Source organism: Dendropsophus ebraccatus, chromosome 9 (genome assembly GCF_027789765.1).
Source record: "Dendropsophus ebraccatus isolate aDenEbr1 chromosome 9, aDenEbr1.pat, whole genome shotgun sequence".
NCBI classification, from domain to species: domain Eukaryota; kingdom Metazoa; phylum Chordata; class Amphibia; order Anura; family Hylidae; genus Dendropsophus; species Dendropsophus ebraccatus.
Window position 1 is genome coordinate 42,129,584 of NC_091462.1, and position 6,116 is coordinate 42,135,699.

The window sequence follows — 6,116 nt, forward strand, 5'->3', positions numbered from 1 at the left end:
AACTTTTTAACCCCCAAACCCCAAAGTCAGGGGTCGTCTTATACGCTGGATATGGTTGCCCCATATGGTAAGGGGGGCTAAAAAATGTCCGCATCCCCACCCTATGGGTCAACCACTACAAAAAAACAATTCCACTCACCCGTTCCCGGCGCAGGCAGTGTGCATCATGCTTCGGGGACCTCTGGCGCAGGCAGTGTATGTCACACTGCCTGCACTGGGAACGGGACAGGAGACGCGCAGATTGATTGTTGTTGTTTGGGGTTTTTTTTGTTCTTTAGCTGCAATTAATCCCTGCCTGACTGCAGCAGGGCTCCAGCTAGAAAACTCTGCTACGGCTAAGCAGGAGTTAACATTTTTTAGCGTATAAGGCGAACCCCTGACAATCTTCCTAAAAGTCAGGGGTCGTCTTATACGCCCATTCGTCTTATACGCCAGAAAATGCAGTATATAACATTTTTTTATTCAGAAGCGTGTTTTCACAGTATGACAAGTAATATGGACTAAATGTACATAGGTCAATGCAGGTTTGGTAAAAGAGAGAGAACAGCGAAAAGAAAAAGAATCAAAAGTTTACATAGGAACACAGGCAGTCATCTTGATAGCAAGGTTTATGTCTATTATTCTGCTTGTACATGGTGTTATTCAGACAGGTAGATAAATACATTGACGTGACATCAATCTGAAGACACAATAAGCAGCTGGTTCAATGACAAACCACAACGTCTTTAGTAACATAAATTTATTTTTATTGTTATCAAAAAGTTTAGTCTACAAAGACAACAAAAAAGCAATCATTTTTAGGAATCAGTGTGAATATAAAGTGGAATAGCTTCATCTTCATCGTCTTGTTCCACAAACTATGCTGTAACAATAAAGGGAAAACCTGTTAAAGAACAGTATTGACAATATGATCATTACTTTCACATATTTCACTGTGAAGACCAACACCCTTTTCCCTGGCCCGAAGTGCACGCCTCTTAGTAAATGCGTCTGGCCGGGCACACGTCTTTTAGTGAATCCATCTGGCCGGGAGCACGCCTCCCGGCCAGATGGATTCAGGCCAGCTAAGGGCCCGAACATGCGTACTAAATCTACACCTGTAGATTTGGGTCATGATTTACAACTGCGAGCAGGCATAAATGATAATAAATAAGGCGCAGGAGAGGGGGACATATTGCATACATGACTATATATCAACAATGCATGTAATACATACAGAACTATATAAGTGCATACACTACACATGTTGGTGCCAGTCTTAGTGGTGGTGACATATGGGGACCCCAGTCTCAGACACCCCCTAAAGTTTCAGACCGCCTAATATTGCCATTTTCAGACACCCAATGATACTGTTACCCTCAGAGACCCCTTAATAGTGCCAGCCTCAGAGAACAGCTCTGTAGTTGTTGTTCACACTAATATAGAGCCCCCTATGGCCCCCAGTCTCACATATAATTCCCTCTATATGCTGCCCCCCCCCCCATACAGTTTTTCCCCACCCCCTACCCTTTCCCTATTACGTCTTTCTCTTTTGTGTGTGCCCAGTGTGCACAGTCACAGGAGTCAAACCTCTTGTAGTTCCTGCCTGTGCCAGGAGAGGGAGGAGCCAGTAAGCCCAGCAGAGTGCAGAACCCGCAGAGGCTAGGCTTCATGGCCCACAAAGTTCCTGAACTAGATTAACCTCAGCTGTGAGGCCGGCCAGAGTGAAGTCGTCGCTGCACACATTGCATTCAGTCAGCCAGGCCCTGTCATTTAGATAAGTCAGACTTACTTACCGAAATGACAGGGCAGAAGTTGCCGCCCCTCAGGGACCAGATAATTTGCCGCCTGAGGTGGAATCCTCATTTTACCTCCTGGTAGAAGCAGCCCTGATCCTGAGTTACAGCAAACCATACAGAATTTCTGCAATGAAGTGTAGTGTGTATTCAGGAGACTATGGGAATCCCAAACAGTGTATAAATAAATTTAACAATCTCTGAATGATGATGTGTTTTTTGCTGGAGGCTGTTTAGAAATAAACAGGGAAGTGCGGCATGAAGTCAGTGTAATAAAGTCAAAGGAAGTCATTAGAGGTGTATCAATAGCAGGTTAGGAGCTGATGAGTATTGTGCAATCTGACACGTACACCTTGAATGAAAATCAGCTCCATATATGTTGAGGCAACTTAAAAAGACTGAAGAAACAGTAAAATATTGACCCTGATGTACTAAAATTTTCTATGTGCAAACTTAGAGTAGGTAGTCAATGCAACAGATGTATCAATATGGCGCTGGCTGCTTGATAAATCTGTTGCGTCTATTCTAAGTTTAGGCTAAATATTAGTTTGCCTAAATTAAGTCAGATTTTTGAGCCAGAGTTTAGCTCACATGAAGAAACCTAGGCCAAGTGTGGTGTCCCACTGTGGGTGTTGCTATTCTTTACACCCCTCGTAAAAGTCTGTACTTGTCTGTGATCTTACTATAGCTGATGTATTACTAAAGGTGACCACTAGATGTTGCTATAGTGTGTAACTAAGGTCTAGAAGCTGCACGGCTGAAGCATACTAAAGGGTTATTGTTTGTGTATGTACCAGAGTCTGTTGTCCAATAGGATTTTTCCTTTCTTCTGCCCGATTTTCTCTTTTCTATCCTGTTTCTCTATTGCACACTTTCCACCCAACCACAGCGCAGCACACTCGCTGGTTAGGAAGTTAGTCTCTTGGGTGAAGGAGGAGTCTTAGCTGAGCTTTGGAGGAGTAAGGACGCAGCTTAGATAGCTCTGCTCAGTGGTTCTACCTGGGCCCTGGCCCCTGCCAGGTTCCCTCTACAAATTAGTTCTTAGTCAGTACCCCGCATGGGTAGGACGCAGAACAGCCAGCTCTCACAACTCTTTTTCTTGAATCACCAAAATGCTGTATGATGCACTGCTAAGCCCTTCAGGAGAGGACTAGCCTACAGATAACCCTAAACCACGCTGAGGAATAGGAGTCAGTACAGTGCAGGACAGTCTCCGCAGAAAAGCCAAAGAGCTAGGAACTGATCCGGGTGGAGCAAAGTTTATGAACTCCATATCGCAATATGGGTGTACTTAGGAAACCCTAACCATTCCGCTCAACCCAGGTAACAGGGCCTGGGGCCTGTGTCACCCATCAGTACGGTTCTACCAAAGCTAGTGGGCATCAGGTGGTGTGAAGACTATAGGACAGGTCAAACCGCAGACACAGGTTGCTTCTTCTTCTACAAGTTTTCTTCTAAGCACTCCCACCTCCCGACAGAGCACATTACTACTTGGGTTGAGACTGTCATGGTATCCTCCTCTCTACTACCTCAGTACAACCTTATCAACTCTATTACATCCTACTCAGCACTTATCCCACAGATCTAGTGGTTCTATGTTTGTGTATTAATTGGAACTGTATCAAGTGTATTCAAGATTCGTTGTATTACCTGCTGCACATTTACAAGTAGTAAACCAAGTCAATGTTATTACTGAGTCTGTGATTACTGACTACCACCTGCACAGCACTATACTGCACCCTTAGGACATTTACCCTATCTGTGGGTGGCTGGTCCTACCACTATTCGGGAGGGTTACTATGCCACTCTGACCACCTGTGAAGTAATCCCAAGGGACCCTGCAGCAACCAGGGTCATAGTTCATAGTAGAATCCGTTCAAATAACTGCAAAAAAGTTGCATGCACTATTTGTAATAAAATGGCAGAAACAAGTGGAAAATCTGACCGACCCCATTAAAGTCAACAGGGTTCGTCAAATTTTGCTTGTGTTCCCCATGCAGTGAACCAGCCGCCTTTATTTCCCTACCCTGAATGGACTTTATGACAGAGGCCCAAAAAGAAGCATGACTTCCTCTTGACCCTGTATTGCTCTGTAATGCTGACACATTCATATTGTGGATCTAAACCCATTGACACCAGCTTGAACAAAGTTCTGAGGCCCAGTTCACATTACCATCTTAATACCTGACTTATGCACTATATAGGTAACATCAGTGGAACAGACTCACCATGTAAATAATATGCTGCTAATGTTTCCCATGGTGGCCATGTGGTTGTTGGTGGCCATGGTGGGGGTCATGAGGATGGTGAGGATGATGAGGATCATGATGTGGTCCTTGTGGGTGAGGGGGATTACCATGATGGGGTTGACCATGACCAGGGGGGTGGTGGTGAGGATCAGGGTGTGGGTGACTTGGGGGAGGGCAGGGTGGTGGTCCTGAAATCAAATATCAACAGTTATATGTTAACAGTAAGTATAAGAAAAGTAATTGAACATCTTTTAAATATCAATAATTATACCAAGTATTTCATTTTATGATACATTGTTTACCTCAGGTTTATTACATACTCATATATAATACAATTAGACAAATGTTTATCAAGTTCCACCAGAATTGTATATGTTAACATAATTATTAATGTTATTTTGCAGATTGGTGATAACGCTGATACTGTACTGTACGTGTAACCTTTCACATAATAGCAGCATCTAACCTGTTAAATAGGAGAGTGCTGCCCCCCCCCCCCCCCCCTTAATTTGATGTTCCCCAAGGTCTGCCATGCTACTGCTGCTCTTAATAGTGAAATTAAGTGTGTGTGTGTATATATTATAAAAAAAAAACATAACTAGTATCATTACATAAGTAAAAGTCTCAACTAATAAAGTACACAATGCAGGAGCCCACCAACTTTTTGTCACCTTGCTTCACATAAATAGTTATGAGAAATTCACATGTACTTCAAAAACTGCAGCCCACTCAGTAAAGAACAAGGCTAATTTATCAACAGAACAAACATTAAAACAAAAACTGTATAAATATGGTATTACAGTAATAACCATACATTGACCCACATAATAAAGCTAACATGTCATTTATACCGTATTATTCAAAATATATCTGCATACTGTATATTTAATATGTGTAAATAGGGAAGAAAAAGTAGTGACAATTGGAGTCAGAATATAGAGAAAAGGGACAGGTCACTTAAATGGATTCTAAGAGGCTAAGGTGTTATAAGACATACCATGGTGTGGATGGTGCATGACTGAGAACCTAAAACAGGAAAACAAAATAAATAACATGTATACATTATACACATATTATTTACTAAATCGTTACCTTTATACACAATTACCAAGACTTAGGACAGCGTTTTTGCTGTCCGTTTAATAGATCCGTTTAATGGAAAAACAGATGAAAAATGGGATCCATTTTGATCCGTTTTTCCATTGACTTCCATAAAAAAAAAAAAAACGCATCAATTTTTTTATCGTACACAAAAACATGGTTGACTGCGTTTTTGTGTACGCTAAAAAAGGATGCCTTTTGATCTGGTTTTTAAGCCTTTTTTTATAATGTAAGTCAGTGGAAAACAGATCAACAGATGCACACAAATGAATCAGTTTTTGCATCCATTTTTTTTCCATTAAACGGACAGCAAAAACACAGTGTGAACCCAGTCTAATCCACAACTGGTTTCTAAGGACTACCATAGGAGGCTGCTCAGTGGACTGGAACTCTAAATGACCTATGTAGCAAAAGGTGGTATAAAAAGTAAGTTTTACTCTTACCTGTAACTTGAATGGAATAAATGAAAGTATCAGTAACAATAGTTGCGTTTGACCGAGTAAATGAGAGCAGTCTGCTTTATAGGAAAATACTAGCAAAGATGAATGACGTATCCTCAAAATAAACATTTAAGGCTTCATTGCCACCAGCCCACATATTTCACATTATGAGATACAAAACACTTACAAGTAAAAGACAAACCTTGTTGCTATGGGTCTATAGTCGAAGGTCAATAATATAATTAAAAAAAAAAAGCTAAATACAGTGTTTTATTTGATGAAAATGTTACATATTAACTTTTGACCTTTAGATGTCTAATTTTATTTTATTTCTAAATGTAAAAGGTCACTTTTTAATGTGGAACAGACAGACATAATGCTGATGAGTCAGCTGTACCCGCCAGTCACGGTGCGTTTGGCTGACGATATAAGGTGTATAGGGCTCTCCCGACCATCAGCCTACAGATGATATCGGTGGAGATAGAGGCCAGGCGTAATGAAAAATCATTGACCAACCTAGCTTTTCTGGAGTTGCGGCTTTACCCTCCCAT

The 6,116-nt window shown here is 41.4% G+C and overlaps 1 long non-coding RNA gene across 1 annotated transcript; it reads right to left on the bottom strand.

Annotated features, from left to right (window-relative positions):
• Positions 1–722: 722 nt before the first annotated feature.
• On the bottom strand, positions 723–5,676 carry LOC138800898 (uncharacterized). The gene is made up of 4 exons (XR_011364539.1): positions 5,569–5,676; positions 5,022–5,050; positions 4,004–4,212; positions 723–862 (listed from the first exon to the last, which is right to left on the bottom strand). It is a non-coding gene; the product is annotated as an uncharacterized lncRNA (long non-coding RNA).
• Between the last annotated feature and the right edge of the window lie 440 nt (positions 5,677–6,116).